This window comes from Macaca thibetana, chromosome 8 (assembly GCF_024542745.1).
Source record: "Macaca thibetana thibetana isolate TM-01 chromosome 8, ASM2454274v1, whole genome shotgun sequence".
Lineage (NCBI taxonomy): Eukaryota > Metazoa > Chordata > Mammalia > Primates > Cercopithecidae > Macaca > Macaca thibetana.
This window is the reverse complement of record NC_065585.1, coordinates 4,275,969-4,297,428: the sequence shown is the minus strand read 5'-3', so window position 1 is coordinate 4,297,428 and position 21,460 is coordinate 4,275,969. Positions and strand designations below refer to the sequence as shown.

General features: G+C 38.9%; 1 protein-coding gene across 23 annotated transcripts in view; it reads right to left on the bottom strand.

Annotated features, from left to right (window-relative positions):
* PTK2 (protein tyrosine kinase 2) overlaps positions 1 to 21,460 on the bottom strand; it is a 356,647-nt gene that overhangs the window by 257,455 nt on the left and 77,732 nt on the right. The window lies entirely within an intron of this gene.

Sequence of the window (21,460 nt, the reverse complement as noted above, 5' to 3'; positions counted from 1 at the left end):
ATCCATCTTGATTTAATTTTTGTATAAGATGTAAGGAAGGGATCCAGTTTCAATTTTCTACATATGTCTAGCCAGTTTTCCCAACACCATTTATTAAATAGGGAAATCTTTCCCCCATTGCTTGTTTTTGTCAGGTTTGTCGAAGATCAGACGGTTGTAGATGTATGGTGTTATTTCTGAGGCCTCTGTTCCACTGGTCTATCTGTTTTGGTACCAGTACCATGATATCTGTTTTGGTACCACTACCATACTGTGTGGTATACTGTAGCCTTGTAGTATAGTTTGAAGTCAGGTGGCATGATGCCTCCAGCTTTGTTCTTTTTGCTTAGGATTGTCTTAGCTATGCAGGCTCTTTTTTGGTTCCATATGAAATTTAAAATAGGTTTTTCTAATTCTGTGAAGAAAGTCAATGGGAGCTTGATGGGGATAGCATCTAATCTATAAATTACTATGAGCCGTATGGCCATTTTCACGATATTGATTCTTCCTATCCATGAACATGGAATGTTTTTCCATTTGTTTGTATCCTCTCTTATTTCCTTGAGCAGCGGTTTGTAGTTCTCCTTGAAGAGGTTCTTCACATCCCTTGTAAGTTGGATTCCTAGGTATTTTATTCTCTTTGTAGCAATTGTGAATGGGAGTTCACTCATGATTTGGCTGTTTGTCTATTATCGGTGTATAGGAATGCTTGTAATTTTTGCACACTGAGTTTGTATCCTGAGACTTTGCTGAAGTTGCTTATCAGCTTAAGGAGATTTTGGGTTGAGATGATGGGGTTTTTTAAATACACAATCATGTCATCTGCAGAGACAATCTGACTTCCTCTCTTCCTATCTGAATACCCTTTCTTTCTTTCTCTAGCCTGACTGCCCTGGCCAGAACTTCCAATACTTTGTTGAATATGAGTGGTGAGAGAGGGCATCCTTGTTTTGTGCCGGTTTTCAAAGGGGATGCATCCAGCTTTTGCCCATTCAGTGACATTAGCCGTGGGTTTGTCATAAATAGCTCTTATTATTTTGAGATATGTCCCATCAATAACTAGTTTATTGAGAGTTTTGGCATGAAGGGGTGTTGAATTTTATTGAAGGCGTTTTCTGCATCTATTGAGATAATCATGTGGTTTTTGCCATTGGTTCTGTTTATGTTATGGATTATGTTTATTGATTTGCGTATGCTGAACAAGTCTTGCATCCCAGGGATGAAGCTGACTTGATCATGGTGGATAAGCTTTTTGATGTGCTGCTGGATTCAGTTTGCCAGCATTTTATTGAGGATTTTCGCACTGATGTTCGAGGAAATTTTCTTTTTTTCTTGTGTGTCTGCCAGGTTTGGGTATCAGGATGATACTGGCCTCATAAAATGAGTTAGGGAAGAGTCCCTCTTTTTCCATTGTTTGGAATAGTTTCAAAAGGAATTGTACCAGCTCCTCTTTGTACCTCTGGTAGAATTCAGCTGTGAATCTGTCTGGTCCTGGGCTTTTTTTTGGTTGGTAGGCTACTAATTACTGCCTCAATTTCAGAACTTGTTATTGGTCTATTCAGGAATTCGACTTCATCTTGGGAGGGTGTGTGTGTCCAGGAATTTATCCATTTCTTCTAGGTTTTCCAGTTTATTTGTATACAAGTGTTTATAGTATTCTCTGATGGTAGTTTGTATTTCTATGGGATCAGTGGTGATATCCTCTTTATCATTTTTTATTGTGTCTCTTTGATTTTCTCTCTTTTCTTGTTTATTCATCTGGCTAGCAGTCTATCTTGTTAATCTTTTCAAAAAACCAGCTCCTGGATTCACTGATTTTTGAAGGGTTTTTTGTGCCTCTATCTCCTTCAGTTCTGCTCTAATCTTAGTTATTTCTTGTCTTCTGCTAGCTTTTGAATTTGTATGCTCTTCCTTCTCTAGTTCTTTTAATTGTCATGTTAGTGTGTCAATTTTAGATCTTTCCTGCTTTCTCCTATGGACATTTAGTGCTATAAATTTCCCTCTGAACACTGCTTTAGCTGTGTCCCAGATTAACCTTAAATGTAAATGGGCTAAATGTCCCAATTAAAAGACACAGACTGGCAAACTGGATAAAGAGTCAAGACTCATTGGTGTGCTGTATTTGGGAGACCCATCTCACGTGCAAAGACACACACAGGCTCAAAATAAAGGGATGGAGGAATATTTACCAAGCAAATGGAAAGCAAAAAAAAAAAAAAAAAAAAAAAAAAAAAAGCAGAGGTTGCAATCCTAGTCTCTAATAAAACAGACTTTAAACCAACAAAGATCAAAAAAGACAAAGAAGGGCATTACACAATGGTAAAGAGATCAATGCAACAAGAAGAGCTAGCTATCCTAAATATATATGCACCCAATACAGGAACACCCAGATTCATAAAGCTCTTAGAGACCTACAAAGAGATTTAGACTTCCACATAATAATAGCGGGAGACCTTAACACCCCACTGTCAATATAAGACAAAATCAACAAGACAGAAGATCAACAAGGACATTCAGGACTTGAACTCAGCTCTGGACCAAGTGGACCTAATAGACATCTACAGAACTCTCCACCCTAGATTAACAGAATACACATTTTTCTCAGCACCATATCACACTTACTCTAAAACTGACTACATAATTGGAAGTAAAACACTCCTCAGCAAATGCAAAAGAATGGAAATCATACCAAAGAGTCTCTCAGACCACAGTGCAATCAAATTAGAACTCAGAATTAAGAAACTCACTCAAAACCTCACAACTACATGGAAACTGAACAACCTGCTCTTCCTGAACAACTACTGGGTAAATAAGAAATGAAGACAGAAATAAGTAAGTTATTTGAAACCAATGAGAATGAAGACACAACATACCAGATCCTGTCTCTAAAAAAAACCTCAAAATTACAAATAATCCTGTTTTAAAAATGGGCACAAGATCTGAACAGACATTTCTCACTAGAAGACATACAAAAGGCCAACAGGTATATATGGAAAAAATGCTCAACACCACTATCATCAGGAAAATACAAATTAAAATCACAATGAGATACCAACTCACCTCAGTTATAATACCTATTACAAAAAAGACAAAAAATAACAAGTGCTGGCAAGGATGCAGAGAAAGAGGAACGCTTACACACTCTGTTGGTAGGAATGTAAAGCTGTATAGCCATTATGTAAAACAGTGTGGAAGTCTCTCAAAAAATCAAAAATAAAATATACGATCCAGCACTCCCAATACTGAATACATATTCAAAAGAAAGGAAATCAGTATATTGAAATGGTATCTGCATCCCCATTCTTATTACAGCACTATTCACAACAGCCAAGATATGGAATCCACATGGACAATGTGGTATATATACACAATGGAATATTATTCAGCAACAGAAGAACGAAATCTTGTCAGCTACAGCAACATGAATGGAACCAGAGGTCATTACCTTAAGTGAAATAGGCCAGGCACAAAAAGACAAATATGGCATGTTCTCATTCACAGTTAGGAGCTTAAAAAAAGTGAATCCCATGGAAGTACAGAGTAGAGTGGTGGTTACCAGAGGCTGGGAAGGGAAAGGGTACAGGGGATAAAGAGAAGTAGGTTAAGGAGTACAAAAATATAGTTAGAAGGAATAAGTTCTAGTATTGGTTAGTACAGCAAGAAAATCAGTTAATAATTTATTGTATATTTTAAAATGAGAATTGTAATGTTCCCAACACAAAGGAAAGAAAAATGTTTGAGGTGATATCCTAATTACCCTGATTTGATCATCACATATTGTATTCAGGTATCACATATACCTCAAAAATAAGTACAATATTTACATACCAATAACAAGTAAATCAGTGAAATGAGTTACTTGACACAATGTCTTAAGAAACTCACATTTATTAAGATTGAAGCCTATACTAAGAATACCAGTGAAGACCCAACAAGCAGATCTCACTGTTTCTACTATTTTCAGTACTATGAAGACAGTTGCTCAATCCGATTTACCGAACGAAGAAGACACAATCGGATATTCCAACTGGTCCTAGCGAAAAAATTTATATTAGACATTCCAACACATGCTTGCTTTATCTTGTGCTGGTTCAATCTACTAACCTGTTGAATAACCACTCTGGTCCTTTCTGCCCTCTTCTCTGAGTCAGTATCCCTTACTTAAATGTTTAGGACCAGAAGAGTTTCAGATTTATTTTTCAGATTTTGGAATATTTGCATTATACTCACTGGTTGAGCATCCCAAATCAGAAAATACAAAATCTGCAATGCTCCAACAAGTTTCCTTTGAACATCATATTGGCGCTCAAAAAAGCTGAGTATTTGGGAGCATATCGAATTTCAGATTTTCAGATTAGGGATACTCAACCTGTACCATCTTCCCTGGCCCTGTATAATTTGCCTTCCCCAACTATCAAAGAAATTGACAATCCGTCCAACTGCCTTTTTTAAAAAACAAAACAACAACAACAAAAAACAAATTAAAGGGTTTGTGGCAACCCTGCATCAAGCAAGTCTATGGGCATCATTTTTCCAACAGCACATGCCCACTTTACTAAATGTGTTACATCTTGGTAATGCTCACAATTATTTCAAACTTTTTCATTATTATTATTTTTGTGATGCTGATTCATGATATTTGATATTTCTATTATAACTGTCTTGGGGTGCCACAAGTGGCACCCATGTAAGATAGCGAACTTAGTTGATACGTGTGTGTATTCTAACTGCTCCACCAACCCGCTGCTGCCTCATCTCTCCCCATTCTCCTAAGGCCTCCCTATTCCCAGACACAACAATACTGAAATTAAGCCAACTAATAACCCTACAACGGCCTGTTAAGTGTTCAAGTGAAACAAACACTCCCATACCTCTCACTTTAAATCAAAAGCCAGAAATGATTAAGCCTAGAGAAGAAGCATGTCGAAAGCTGAAAGAAGCCAAAAGCTAGGCTTCTTGTGCCAAAAAGCCTCATTGTGAATGCAAAGGAAAAGTTACTGAAGGAAATACAAATTTTACTCCACTGAATACACAAATGATAAGAAAGCAGAACAGCCTTATTGTCGACACTGAGGTTTTGGTGGTCTGGATAGATCAAACAGTAACAACATTCCCTTACCAAAGACTAATCCAGAGCAAGCCCATCTTCAATTCTATAAATTGAGGTAAGGAAGCTACAGAAAAAAAAGTCTGAAGCTAGCAGAGGTTGGTTCATAAGGTTGAAGGAAAAAAGCCATCTCCATAGCATAGAAGTGCAAGATGAAGCAGCAAGTGCTGGTGGAGAAGCCATACCAAGTTGTCCAAAAGACCTAGCTAAGATCACTGATTAATGTGGCTACACTAAATGACACAATGAAGAAGAAATTAGAAGATGCCATCTAGGACTTTGACAGCTAGAGGTGAAGTCAATGCTTGGCTTCAAAGCTTCAGAGGACAGGCTGACTCTCACTAGGGGCTAATGTAGCTGGTGATTTTAAGTTGAAGCCAACACTTATTTCCCATTCTGAAAATCCTAGGGCCCTTAAGAATGATGCTAAATCCACTCTGCCTGTGCTTTATAAATGGAAGAATAAAGCCTGGATGACAGCGCATCTGTTTATAGTATGGTTTACTGAATATTTTAAGCCCACTGTCGAGACCTACTGCTCAGAAGAAAAGATTTCTTTAAAAATATTACTTCTCATTTACAATACTCCTGTCATCCAAAAGCTAAGAGGAAGATGTACCAGAAGATGAGTGTTTTCCTGCCTGCCTAATACAATGCCCACTCTGCAGCTGATATGGTTTGGCTGTGTCTCCACCCAAATCTCAACAGGAATTGTAATCCCCATGTTTTGAGGGTGGGAACTGGTAGGAGGTAACTGGATCATGGGGGCAGTTCCCCCATGCTGTTCTTGTGATAGTGAGGGAGTTCTCACGAGACCTGATGGTTTTAAAAACGGCAATTTTTCCTGCACTCTCACCTCTCTCCTGCTGCCATGTAAGACATGCCATGCTTTCCCTTCACCTTTCACCATGATTGTAAGTTTCCTGAGACTTTCCCAGCCATGCAGAACTGTTGAGTCAATTAAACCTCTTTCCTTTTAAATTACCCAGTCTCAGTTTCTATATAGCAGTGTGAGAATGGACTAATACAGCAGACTGTGGATCAAGGAGTCATTTGGACTTCAAGTCTTATTATTTAAGAAATACATTTTGTAAGGATATAGCTGCCATAGATAGTGATTCCTCTGAAGGATCTGGGCAAAGTAGCTTGAAAACCTTCTGGAAAGGATTCACCATTCTAGATGACATTAACAACATTCGTGATTCATGGGAGGAGGTTAAAATAGCAACATGGGCTGGGCGCGGTGACTCATGCCTGTAATCCCAGCACTTTGGGAGGCCGAGGTGGGCGGATCGCGAGGTCAGGAGTTCAAGACTAGCCTGGCCAACATAGTGAAACCCCATCTCTACTAAAACAACAACAACAACAACAACAAAATTAGCCGGGTGTGGTGGTGGGCACCTGTAGTCCTAACTACTTGGGAGGCTGAGGCAGGAGAATCGCTTGAACCTGGGAGGAGGCAGTTGCAGTGAGCCAAGATTGCGCCACTGCCCTCCAGCGTGGGCAACACAGCAAGACTCTGTCTCAAAAAAAAAAAAAAAAAAGGCAACATAAACAGGAGTTTGAAAGAAGTTGATTCTAACCATCACAGATGACTTTGAGGGGTTTAAGACTTTATTGGAGGAAGTAATTGTAGATGCGGTAGAAATAGCAGAAAACTAGAATTAGAAGGGGGGCCTAAAGATATGGCTGAATTTCTGCAATCTCATGATAAAACTTGAACAGATAAGGAGGTTCTTCCTTATGAATGCATGAAGAAAGTGGTTTCTTGAGAAGGAATCTACCAGTGATGAAGATGCTGTGAACATTGTTGAAATGACAGTAAATGATTTCGAATATTACATAAACCTAGTTGATAAAGAAATGGCAGGGTTTTAGAGGACTGACTCCAATTTTAAAGAAGTTCTACCATGGGTAAAATACTACCAAACATCATCGTGATATACAGATTCGATCAATGCAGTGAATTTCACTCTTGTCTTATTTTAAGAAATTGCCAAGCCACCCCAACCCTCAGCAACCACCACCTTGGTCCACATCAAGGCAAGACCCACCACCAGCAAAAGATTGACTCACTGAAGGCTCAGATGATGAGTAGCCTTTTTTTTTTTTTGGTTTTAACAATATAGTATTTGTAAATTACGGCATTACTTTTTTTAAAAAAGAAAGAATGGTATTGCACACTTAATATTTGCTCTACTGCAGTGGTGTGGATTCAAAAGCACAATTATCTCGGAGGTATACTTGTACCTAGAACACAGAACTCAACCCTGGGCAGTTTAGCTCCATCAACCTCGCTTCAGCTCAACTAAGCCCTGTTGCATCTGGGCCTACTGGGTTTCTCAATTCTCCTGAAAACCCTGTTACTAGAGGTCCATATTGCTGTGTGGCAACACACAGATGAGTTGCAGCAACTTCCCATCATCACAGTACTCAGCCAAAAGCGAGCTGCAACTTACTATTGCAAAGCCATCTGGCTTCATTTATTCATGCCTTTCATGAATGTGCCACACCTCCCGCAGATTACATTCTAAAAATATTTATTGAGCCCCCTACTATACTAGGCTAGGTACTGCAAGAGGTGTGCCCATATAGAAGGTAAATTAATTTAAAATACATATATATAATCCCACTCTAAAAGTTTTTAGCCTGGTAAGGAAACAGACAAACACATATACAAAATTAGTTACAAATGTAACAAATATTATTAAAAAAAAACAATTGTAATAGGCATTATAAAGAAAAATATCAAAATTGTTACATAATTATTACAATACATTATGCCCGCACTGATGCTAGAAAGAACGGAGGAGGAGTAGAGGGCCTGTGAGGAAGTCAGAGAGGCAGCTAAAGGGGTTCCACGATTTGGGAACCTTCAAACCAGAAACCCTTATCCTTTGGCTTGGGGAAATGTTCTTACATAATTTCTTTGAGGCTGTTTTATCCTTTTTTTTCTTTCTCAGTTATAATTACAAACTATTTTCAACTCTTATTATTTGTATGCTAGACCTTCTGGATTCATCAACCTATTTTCTTTTCTCTTAAATTTGTCCTTTCTTTCCATGTTCTGGGAGATATCTTTGACATTACTTTCCAATGTTTCTACAGAGTTTATTTGTGCTTTCTTAAATTGTCTTATTCTTTGGACATAATATTTTCTTTTCTTGAGACAGGGTCTCACTCTACTGCCCAGATTGGAGTGCAGTGGTGCAATCATGGCTCACTGCAGCCCTGACCTCCCAGGCTCAAGCGATCCTCCCACTTCAGCCTCCTGAGTAGCTGAGACTACATGTGTGCATCACCATGCCCCACTAATTTTTGTATTTTTTGGTAGAGACGGGGCTTTGCCACATTGCCCAGGCTGGTCTCGAACTCCTGGGCTCAAGCAATCCACCCACCTCAGCCTCCCAAAATGCTAGGATTACAGGTGTGAGCAACCACGCCCAGATGGGAGTACTTTTGAAGACTCCTACTTGTCTTTCCTGGGTGCAAATCTCTCAGCTCTCTGGAGATACTAATATTTTTCTTTTAGCTTCCTTCTGCTTGCTGTTTCATCTTGTTGCCCACAAGTTGTTTTTTTCTGTTTGTTTTGGTCTCACATTTTGAAAACAGAGGCTGTCTTTAAATATCTGGCTGTCCATCCTTGGCTTAAAGCCCTGAATGTGAGCACAATGTGCTGGTGGTTGGGCTAAGCAGAGAAGTAGCCTGTATTATTAGTCTCTTCTCACGCTGCTGATAAAGACGTACCTGAGACTGGGAAGAAAAAGAGGTTTAATGGATTTACAGTTCCACAAGGCTGGGGAGGCCTCCCAGTCACGCCGGAAGGCAAGGGGGAGCAAGTCCCAACTTACATGGATGGCAGGCAAAGACAGTGCTTTTGCAGGACAACTCCTCTTTATAAAGCCATCAGATCTTGTGAGACTTACTCACTACCACAGAAACAGGACGAAAAAGACTTGCCCCATGATTCATTTACCTCCTACCAGGTTCCTCCCACAACATGTGGGAATTCAAGATAAGACTTGGGTGGAGACACAGCCAAACCGTATCACAGCCCTCAGAAGCGGCCAATTCTCCTGATGTCCAAAGTGAGCCCTTTGCTAAGACCAGTTTCCAAAGAAAAGAACCTTTCAGTCTCTTGCCAGGATTCCAGAGGCCAAGGAGAGAGAAAACATGCCAAATCTCACTTAATTCTCAATTTTGAGTATAAGAATGCATTCAACATACTATGTTTTACCAGAAATTTTCCATAGTAAAATATGTGAAACTGGGCCGGGCACGGTGGCTTACGCCTGTAATCCCAGCACTTTGGGATGTCAGGGGTTTGAGACCAGCCTGGCCAACATGGTGAAACCCTGTCTCTACTAAAAAGCAAAAATTATCTGGGTTTGGTGGCATGTGCCTGTAATCCCAGATACTTGGGAGGCTGAGGCAGGAGAATCACTGGAATCCAGGAGGAAGGGAGGGGGGAGGGGAGGGGGGAGAGGAGGAGGGAGGCGAGGGAGGAAGGCGAGGGGGGAGGCGAGGGGGGCAAGGGGGGAGGGGAGGGGGGAGGGGAGGAAGGAGAACCTCTATATGCAGACAACCCACAGTAAGGAAAATAGATAATTTATTACAACAGCATTTCAACTCTTAAGGCTTTGCTGACTTTAAGTGGTTAAGTATATCCCTCAGAATTTCAAGACGAAATTATCTCTACCTTGAGCCATTATGTACTTTCCATGAGCAAGACCCTACAGATTACAGGACAGCTAAAACTTCACCTAAATCCCCAAAATAAAATTTTGAAGAAGCAAGCCCAATCTAATATTTGAGCCTACAACTGAAGACGGTAGAAATTTTACAGAACTAGCACGTATCAAGAAAAGCTTTATAGGTGGTGACGTCTGAATAAGATCTTGAAGGGCAGCAGCGGTACCTGTCATACAAGGACTGTGCTTAGCCCTCACAACTATACAACTCTTAAGTCACCACAAGTTCCATATCTGTAAAGTGGGAGTTGAAATAATAAAGTGTTTACCAAGATACATGAAACAAAGTTAGCATTCAACAGACAATAATAGTTGTTAAAGAAGGATGAACTTAATTTTCTAAGGCCAAGAAAAGGGGAATTCAAAGTAGGAATATGCTTCAAACAGAAATCTACTGAGACCCTCCCATGGAATCATTAACTAGTCCTAATCAACATCTTTCCTGTTACCCCTCACATCTTTATAAATGGTTGTCAAAAAAGGAAACAAAAGATGACTATTCTTACTATGGTAACATCTGGTATATTTGAAACGTATTCATAATCCAATAACCAAATTAGGCACAAATGTTCCTTTAAAAATTTCTCCTAAAGCTTGTCCTATTAAAAAAAATATATGGTTTTTTTTCTAAACTGAAAATCTACCATGAGTATACAACTCCATTATGAAGTTACATAAAAGTTAAAATAAGAATATACAATAGTCAGGATTTGTTACTGTCTCATTGATTCTGCCAATTCTACAAAACAGTAAGATTTTCACAGTCAAAAAACAGTATTAACATATATGATACTCTAACAGTATTTTGTTTCTTAGAAAAATAAAAGAGTAGGGGAGGTAACAAAACAGACCTTGAAGGAAATACAACACTCTAGCATCACCCACAGAACATCTCCCTCCCTGGTTAACAAGGTCCTGGATTTTTCCCTTGCCTTTTTTTTTAACATCAAAGACTACACACATCTCTCAACATAATATTTTTTGGCCAATATAAATTTATATCTTTAAAACTTCATATATAATTTTAAACAAAAGTATGTATGGAAAAGTTTCAAGTTACAATCCAAGTAAATTTTGTAGGACTTAACTTATAGAGTCTCATAATCACAGTTTGAAAAGGAGGCCAAAAATCAGAAAATTAAGGGACTCCAACACTTGAAAGTGACTGCTATAAGAAGTCTTTCTTCTACAGATACTCTAATACTTCCTATAATCCCAAACAGAGGAATTAAGAATACAGCCAATGGGAATGCAAACGAAGTTCTAGTTTCCCATTTTCCTACTCTAATTCATCAACCACTGAAAGAACATCATCCAGAATCTTCCCAGCTCTATAGTCACACGAAGTGACTGGACATCTCAGTAACTTCTTGGCCTGAATTGCCCCATTCTCTCCAAAACCATCTGCCCCATTCCCTGACCAATTACAAGGACTGCTTCAAGCTCTTCACCTCCTTCCTCAACTTTCTAAAGGCCTCAAATCTCATTTCATAATTATAGGAAATTGGTTTGTTTGAGACAGGGTCTTGCTCTGTCGCCCAGGCTGGAGTGCAGTGGCGTGATTACGGCTCACCGCAGCCTCAACCTCCTTGACTCAAGCAATTCTCCCACCTCAGACTTCCAAGTAGCTGGAACTACAAGTGTCACACCACTATGTCCAGCTAATTTTTTTTTTTTGTATTTTTTGTAGAGCCGGAGTCTTGCCATATTGCTCAGGCTGGTCTCAAACTCTTGAGCTCAAGCAATCCACCCACCTCATCCTCCCAAAGCACTGGGATTACAGATACGAGCCACAGCACCCAGTGCTTTTTTATTGTAGGTTTTTGTCTGCCTTTTTCTTCTGGCAATTTTATTTCATGCTGTATTGCTTTATCATACATTGTAATATTTAGTGAACAGCAGGCACATTTTCCACATACAAACAACTGTTAACCATATTGTCTGGTAATCAGGAAACAATGTTTTAAATACTTTTCAATCTTACATTTTAGATTTTGTTCACATCTAGTCTTTACAGTTTTTTTAGAAACTGGTTTAATGTTTTCTGCTGATGTATATAATTTTCCCTTTGCAAAATAGAAAAATGCTTGATTTTCAGAAATGCAATGTTAAGTGTGAGACACATTTATAGTCTGATTTTAATAGTATAATTTATAAAATACACAAATCTTAAAGTGAACAGCTCAATGACTTTTAAAATACACATATATACATACATGTGTACATTTATCTCCACCCTTATGACTACCACCCTAGACCGAGATACAGAATATTTCCATCAATGTTTTATTTTCATGTTCCTTTCTAATTAATACTACCCCACCGAAAGTGCTACTATTACTATCACTATAATGTTTTTCTTAAACTTTACATAATTAATCATATAAATAAACATAAAAAGGGAACATTTTCCAACTTATTTTATTAGAACACCAGTACCTTGATATAAAAACTTGATAAAATGATTACAAGGAAAAAAATTACAAACAGATATCCCTCATAAACATAGGTACAAATAATCTGCACAAATTATTATCAAATCTAGCTATATAAAAATAGAATAGGCCAGGCGTGGTGGCTCATGCCTATAACACAAGCACTTTGGGAGCCTGAGGCAGGAGGCTCTTTGAGGCAAGAAGTTCAAGAACAGCCTGGGCAACAAAACAAGACCTCGGCTCTAGAAAAATTACTAAAATTTAAAAATTAGGCAGGTGTGGTGGCATGCACCTATAGTCCCAGCTACTCAGGAGGCTGAGGCAGGAGGACTGCTTGAGCCCAGGAGTTCAAGGACATAGTGAGCTATGATCATGACACTGCATTCTAGCCTGGACAACAGAGTAACACTCTGTCTCTATAAAAGAAAAAAAACAAAAAATCAGGATAATACATCATGATCAAGTGGGGTTTATCTCAGCAACACAGATTGTTTTAACATTAAAAACGAATTCATAGTTAGTACAGTGGCTCGTGCCTATAATCCCAGGTACTCAGGAGGCTGAGGCAGCAGGACTTCTTGAGCCCAGGAGCTTGAGATCAGCCTGGGCAACATATTAACAGCAAGACCTCATTTCTCAAAAAATAAAGATAAATACAAATTTTAAACACCACAATTCATCACATTATAAAAATTAAAACAGAAAAATTCATATGAGCAACTGGATACAGAAAAAGCATTAGACAAAAATCAACAACCTCTCATAATAATAATAAAAAAAAGAAAAAAACCTCTCAGAAACCTAAGAATTAAAAGCAATCTTTTTCAATTTGAAAAAAGGTATCTGCCAGGCACAGAGGCTCACGCCTGTAATCCCAGTGCTTTGGGAGGCCGAGGCAGGCGGATCACAACGTCAGGAGTTTGAGACCAGCCTGGCCAATATGGTGAAACTCTGTCTCTACTAAAAAATACAAAAATCAGCCGGGCTTGGTGGTATGCGCCTGTAGTCCCAGCTACTCGGGAGGCTAAGGCAGAGGAACAGCTTGAACCTGGGAGGCGGAGGTTGCAGTGAGCCAAGATCACACCACTGCACTCCAGCCTGGGCGACACAGCAAGACTCCGTCTCAAAAAGAAAGAAAAAGGATATCCACAAAAACAAAACAGACAAAACTAAAGTTAACATACTTAACACTGAACATGTTCTCCCTCAGGGGGAAAAAAAGGAAAATCTGTCTCCTCTCATCATTTCTCAATACTATAATAGAGGTCCTGGTAAAGGCAAAGACACAGATGAAGATATAAAAGTCAGAAAACAAAACGGTTTTTATTTGCCAATAACACATTCAGATTTATTTTGATTTTCTATACTCAAATCACCAGAACTAATAAGTGAATTTATAATAAGGCTACAAGATAAACTAATAAGACAATCTATTTCTATACACTAGGCCAAGAATTGTAAAATTAAACTTTTTTTTTTTTCCCACAGAGTCTCACTCTGTTGCCCAGGCTGGAGTGCAGTGGTGCAATCTTTGCTCACTGCAACCTCAACCTCCCAGGTTCAAGTGATTTTTGTGCCTCAGCCTCCTGAGTAGCTGCGTCTGCAAGTACATGCCGCCTCACCCAGCTAATTTTGTATTTTTAGTAAAGACAGGTTTTCACCATGTTGGCCAGGCTGGTCTCGAACTCCTGGCCTTACGCGATCTGCCCACCTCAGCCTCCCAAAGTGCTGGGATTACAGACATGAGCCGCTGAGCCCGGCCAGAAAACTGAACTTAAAAGCCAAAAATTATTATTTACAATATCATCAAAAACCACCAAGACCGCCACATTAAGATCTATTACACATTGCTTAGAAAAATTAAACAAGACTTAAATAACTGGGGCCGGGCGCGGTGGCTCAAGCCTATAATCCCAGCACTTTGGGAGGCCAAGACGGGCAGGTCACGAGGTCAGGGGATCGAGACCATCCTGGCTAACAAGGTGAAACCCCGTCTCTACTGAAAAATACAAAAAACTAGCCGGGCGAGGTGGCGGGCGCCTGTAGTCCCAGCTACTCGGGAGGCTGAGGCAGGAGAATGGCGTAAACCCGGGAGGCGAAGCTTGCAGTGAGCCGAGATTCAGTCACTGCACTCCAGCCTGAGTGACAGAGCGAGACTCCATCTCAAAAAAAAAAAAAAAAAAAAAAAAAAAAAAGACTTAAATAACTGGATATACAATGTCCATTACTGTATTGTTCAATATTGTTCGTAAGTCAATTCTCCCAAATCAATCCATAGATTCAACACAGCCCCAATTTTTGAAAAAGGGAAATATATTAGTTCAACTTATAAACTGCTGAGACTTCCTATCCACAAGCCTACAAATTCAACTGAACACTGTATCAGTAACAAAAAAATTAACCAAAATCTATGAGAATAAGAACATGGAAAATCAACCAAAAATATCACCAAATGAACCAAAGATTTCATTATTGTTTTAGTCAAAGAAAAAATTTACTAATCATTGGTTTCATTCCAACATCAAACGTCTATAAAACACTTAAAACATGACTCATTTTATACAATTTTTAAGAAAGAAAGGTATAATATAAAATAGGCCGGGCGCGGTGGCTCACGCCTGTTATCCCAGCATTTTGGGAGGCCAAGGCGGGTGGATCATGAGGTCAGGAGATCAAGACCATCCTGGCTAACACGGTGAAACCCCATCTCTGCTAAAAATACAAAAAATTAGCCGGGCGAGGTGGCGGGCGCCTGTAGTCCCAGCTACTCAGGAGACTGAGACAGGAGAATGGCGTGAACCTGGGAGGCGGAGCTTGCAGTGAGCCGAGATCGCGCCACTGCACTTCAGCCTGGGCGTCGAGCAAGACTCCATCTCAAAAAAAAAAAAAAAAAAAAAAAAAAAGAAAATAAATGTATTTTACTTTTTTAGGTAAAGAAGTTAATATACACCTAAATCCAATTCTAAAATTACGTGAGCTACAAATCAGTGACATTATAAAAATGTATACAAATAATGTTCAAATGCAAAATTAAAATATTCAGGGATAACTGTTTTAAAGTTAGATTTTTCTCTAACTGAACACTGTTAAAAAAAAAAGACACACAGAAAACCATTGGATTTACAATAAATTCCTTGTGGTTTAAACAATTATAGATTAATCTGAAATCAAAGATTTGTCAACCCTTTACAAAAATCAGAGTCACTAACCCTTAAAGCACTAGAAAGACCAAGTTTTGGGTGTTTTTTTAAAAAATGTTTTATTTTAGGTTCGGGGTACACGTGAAGGTTTGTTATAAAGGTAAACTTCTATCATGAGGGTTTGTTGTACAGATTATTTCACCATCCAGGTATTAAGACTAGTACCCAAGAGTTATTTATTTATTTATTTTTTGCTTCTCTCCTTCCTCCCTCTGCCCTCAAGTAAATCCCAGTGTCTGTTGTTCCCTTCTTTGTAGAACAAGTGTTTTTTAATTTCCACAAAAATCTCCATCCCTCTCTCATTTGCTTCTAATGACTGAAACCTCTGTTGCTCCCAGAAGACAAGATTTAATTCATTCATCCATTTAAAATAAGAGTCTACCAGCCAGGCGCAGTGGCTCACATCTATAATTCCAGCACTTTGAGAGGCCAAGGTGGGTGGATCACCTGAGGTTGGGAGTTTGAGACCAGCCTGACCAACATGGAGAAACCTTATCTCTACTAAAAATACAAAATTAGCCGGGCATGGTGATGAAAGCCTGTAATCCCAGCTACTCGGGAGGCTGAGGCAGGAGAATTGCTTGAACCCAGGAGGCGGAGGTTGCATTGAGCCGAAATCACGCCACTGCACTCCAGCCTGGGCAACAAGAGCAAAACTCCGTCTCCAAAAAAAAAAAAAAAGTCTACTATGTCTTAGGCAGTGGAAAAGCAGCAATGAGGAGGACAGAAAGGCTTCCCTTGTCTCATAGGGTGCACATTTCACTAACGGACAGCAGCTAAACCAAAGAAGTAAATAAATAAACCATTAGGTATGTTAGATAGTGGTTAAGAGCAAATAGAAAGACAAGACAGAGAACCAGGGATGGAGTACAGTGACGGCAGGAGGATGAGTCCATTTTAAATAGTGGATCAGGCTGGGTGTGGTGGCACGCACCTGTAATCCCAGATTTTGTGAGGCCGAGGTGGGAGGATTGCTTGAGCCTAGGAATTTGAGACCAGCCCGGATGACAGAGCGAGACCATGCCACATACACACATAGGTACATACATACATACAGGGTGATCAAAGGAGGACACACTTTAGGGTTCCCATATAACTTACTGCCCAAACCAGGACACTCAGAAGGTTGGGAGTGGGAATGCTAAACACAAGGAACACCGGGTCAATAAGCATAATATGGGACATGTTGTTATTCTCCTTCACATAGAGGGTCATATTTGAGTAAAAACCCCACATCCAGGCTGGGCACAGTGGCTCATGTCTGTAATCCCAGCACTTTGGGAGGCCAAGGCAGGCAGATCACCTGAGGTCAGGAGGTCGAGACGAGCCTAGCCAACATGATAAAACCCATCTCTACCAAAACAAAAAACAAAAAAAGTTTGCAGGGTGTGGTGGTGGATGCCTGTAATCCCAGCTACTCAGGAGGCTGAGTCAGGAGAATCACTTGAATCTGGGAGGCGGAGGTTGCAGGGAGTCGAGATCACGCCACTGCACTCCAGCCTGGTGACAAGAGCAAAACTTGGTCTCAAAACACAAAAAAGAAACCTATCCACTGACAGCTCTAAAATTATATACAAAGAGGAAAAAACTGGGCAAAACCAGCAGTCTCTTCCCCAAATACTAATAATGAGGACCAGAAAAGAATATGAGATAAAGTTTAATACCCACTGCCTTATGTTTGTGGATGAGTTGATGTTACGAATATTCAAAATAGAAATGAAAAGGGAGAGTTCACCAGTCTTTCTGTTAAGACATCTGTTGAGAGAACCAGAATGAGGCATGTGTTTCCCACAGGAGGATATTTAAAGGCCAATTCACTCCTCTCATGGAGCTATTTTTAAGGAATGTGGATTAGAATAGATCGGCAAACTGTGGCTTGTTTCTAGCAGGCCTCACTTTTAACCCATGCCTGTGTCTCTGGTTAAACCACCACCTCGTAGGCACGAAGAATTGGAGAGATAGCCATAACCCCGTATCCACTCTGTTCTGGCCACAATGCCATTCTCCCCAGCAAGAGCCTTTGCTCTACCCATGCAATCGACTTGGAACTTTCTTTTCCCAAGTATCCACTTGGCTAACTCCCATATTTCCTGCAAGTCTTCAATAAAATGCACGTTTTCAGTGCAGTCTACACCTAGATATTCTATATAATAAGACTGTCATCTGACCTCACCTTCACCGTAACATTTAACACCTTCTATCACACTAACCAATTTATTTATTTATTATTTTTGTCATTCACTGTTTCCCCTCACTTGGAAGAATAACTACATGAAGGAGTAGGTATCTCTGACTCACTGGCATATGCCAAATACACTGGGCTTGGCACATACTTGGTGTTCATTAAATATCTGTGGAATGAACGAATGAATGAATGAATGAATGATAGAACGAAAACATCTGAGAGTAGATGACACAGTACATATATCAAAATGCAAAAATTACATGAAATAGACAATTCCATTATGATCCTACCATTTTTCTATTTGGGTGTGTATGGCATAGTGATTAAGAATACAGGCACTACAGTTAGATTCCCACTGTTCAGAATCTTGCTCTGCCTTTTATATTAGCTGAGCAACAATTGTCAAGTTATTTAATCTCTCAGTACCTCAATTATCTCATCTGTAAAATGGGGATAATGATATTTCCCATCTCAGACAGCTTACAAACATTTGTGAGAATGGGACAACATGTATGTTTTTTGTGCATGTTTAATGCTCAGAACACAGCATGGCATGTAGTATTTCTGAATAAGTTTTAGCTATTAAGAAACACAGCTCTCTTTTAAAATGCCATGATTTGAGGTAAAGCAGAAAGAAACTGTAAAATTGGCCAGGCATGGTGGCTCACACCTATAATCCTAGCACTTTGGGAGGCCAAGGCGGGTGGATCACTTGAGGTCAGGAGTTCGAGACCAGCCTGGCCAACATGGTGAAACCCCGTCTCTACTGAAAATACAACAATTAGCCAGGTGTGGTGGTGTACGTTTGTAATCCCAGCTACTTGGGAGGCTGAGGCAGGAGAATTGCTTGAACCAGCCTGGGCGACAGAGCAAGACTCTGCCATGAAAGAAAAGAAAGAAAAGAAAAGAAAAAAGAGAAGAGAAGAGAAGAGAAGAGGGAAAGAAACTGCAAAAAATTCAGTGAGATATTAAAATAAATCTATAGGAATTAACAACAGCTCAAGACCAAAGCATCATTAGCCACCCACTATGGGCAGAGTGCTATGTTAAACGCGGGGTATACACTTTTACTCTAAGAGAAAAAAGAGAACACAAACTCAACGAAATTAGAATGGCCAAAAGTTTGACATGGAATATTTATTTCTGACAGTTCAATGATCCTAAAACTAGATTTACCTACAAAACACTGTATTAATCACAAGATTTTAGCTCTGAAAGAGCCTTTTAAAATCAAATTTAACCCTATATAGAATTTATTCATTCATTAAAGTAATAATCGTTTATGTCAACTATTTGTCAAGAAAAAAAACTGACACTATCTCTGTGAAGTTTACGTCTAATAGAAGACAGAAATCCAAAAAAGTATATAACGACAAATCACAGTAAGTGTTATACAATACCAGAAGAAAAGGATATAGGAGGGAACATTAGAGAAAACTTGGTTTAGACCGAGAGGAATGAGAGCACCGGAGTGAGATTCCCACGGTAATTTTTGCATTTTAATGTCAGTACCATGCATTCTACTCTGAGGTATTTTTCTTTGCACACTAGTCATTGATTCATTCAACAAATATTTCACAAACACCTAGTATGTGCCAAGCATATGGCAGTGAGTAAAAGATGAAGACACTTACTTCCTCATGGAGCTCATTTAAGCTGAGACCTAAAAGGTTAAGTAGGAGCTGGCTAGTCAGAGAATGCAGAGATGATGGCTCTAGGAAAATGCAACAGAAGGTATAAAGGCCTGAGAGGAAGAGTTTGGGGTGTCTGAGGCACTGAAAAGACAAAATAATTGTGCTATTAATGAGCAACAGGACAAAGGCCCAAACCTGGAGAAATCAAGAGATCAGATCAGGATTTAACAATCAAATCTCTGAAACTCTTTAGTCCTTCCCAGCCTTTCAAAAACATGAAATAAATAATGTAAAAACTGATATAATCAAATAACTCCCCAAACAGGACTTTCTGCACTTGATAGTCTTGCAACCTAAAATAACACTGTGAACATTTACATTTAATTCAATATTCTGAATCAAAACTGTCTTTAAACCTAGAAAATCATGATGTAGTTGAACCCATGTTAAAACAAAGTCCTTTTTAATACTTTAAAATATAATCTTCCTTGGATGGGACCTAAGGTGGATTCTTTACACCAAATTCAACTGCACAATGAGCTTGGTTCAAACGCCCCAGAATGGTTTAAGGATACCTTAAAGGTTTCAGTTCAAGGGATACAAATATAGTCTGCTCTATTATTTTTAGCTTGTCCTGGTATTTTATGTGTCTTCTTAAATTGGGACACTGCTGTGCTTTTTGAGGTTAATGTGACTGATAAAATCAAACGTGTGGTTTAGAATGTCTAACTGCAGATAGAGATTTGTGTATTATTTGGATTTGAGCTTTTTACTGTGTCTTTATCTACAAGTTGTAGCTTTTATACTTGAATATAACCAATTCAGCCAATTCCTATATACCAACATCTTTGTCCTTATCACACAAAGTTAACCAGCATAAAAACAAGGTTTCCTGCCTTCCTGTCCTGGTACAAGAGTAACATGAGGGGAGAGAGAGGAAGTTTACTAGGATAGTTAAACACTGGGCAATCACAATGGAAGCAGTGTCTGCAGCACCAAGAAGGGACAGGACAACAGCTCCTAGGTTTTGTCAGAACCTCCTCTGAACAACTCAAAAGCAAAACCATGAGGAGATGACTTGCTGCGGCCCTACACAGGAAACTGATTCTGACCCCTGACACGATCCCTACCTTTTCCCATCTTTTATATGTGTGAGCTCTGTTCTCTCTTACCCAACCCTAACCTCTATCATAATGCATATTTCAGTTAAAAATAGTTTTATTCATTTGTTCTAACAGCCAGCAAACTTAATTGAAAAATAAGTTGTTTCCATCAATCGCTTTGGGGTGAGTAAAAACACTATAATCTCTTTTCTTCCAAAGTTCACAGTTTTAAAGTCACACTGAATAAAAAGAAATCCAGTAGCTGATAATTTAATATCCCACTGGTACTGGATGTGTAGATCTTGAATCCAAGAAGGAAATCAGAGCCTTATTGTTAATCATCAGTGCTAACACAATGTTATCATACAATGGAGGTGGCAATATGCAAACGAACTCCAGCAAATCCAGGAAAAGATCAAAATTTTCAACAAGTATAGAATTCTTTGGCTATGAACACTATTGGTCACACTCACTTATGCTATACATTTCTGATGCTGAGAAACTAAAATTTTAAAAAGTTCCCATTCCCAAAACTCTTTAAAATCCAAGAGTGTGAATTTAACTCAGCAAAATATTTACTCTGAGTATCTAATTACACAAACAAGTGAACAAAGTGAATACTAAAATAGTTCTTATATCGCATGTTTTGTAAATGTTTAAAAGCCTAGGAAAGAATCAATAGATGACAGCAACAACTAAATAAAAACCATTTTAATGGTGAAACTGTAATTTGGTGCTAACACACCAATATCCCAGTGGTACCAAAATTTTTACCCCAAAAACTAAAATGAATCAGTTTATACCTCTACTTATAAAACCGCAACCTTTTACAACAGTGCAGCTTCCTCCTTTTAAAAATTTTTCCTAAGTGGAGTCACATTATATTTAAATATATTTGAATAATAAAAAATATTTTTATTATATTCTTCATTAAGAACTTTATTTCCTAACTTATACATTCTCTACTACTGTAAGCAAAACAGCTGATCTGCTTGTAGTCAAGCACAAATTACATAGCATTAACTTCTCAATATGTTTCCCAAATACTGTCTTGAATGTTACAATG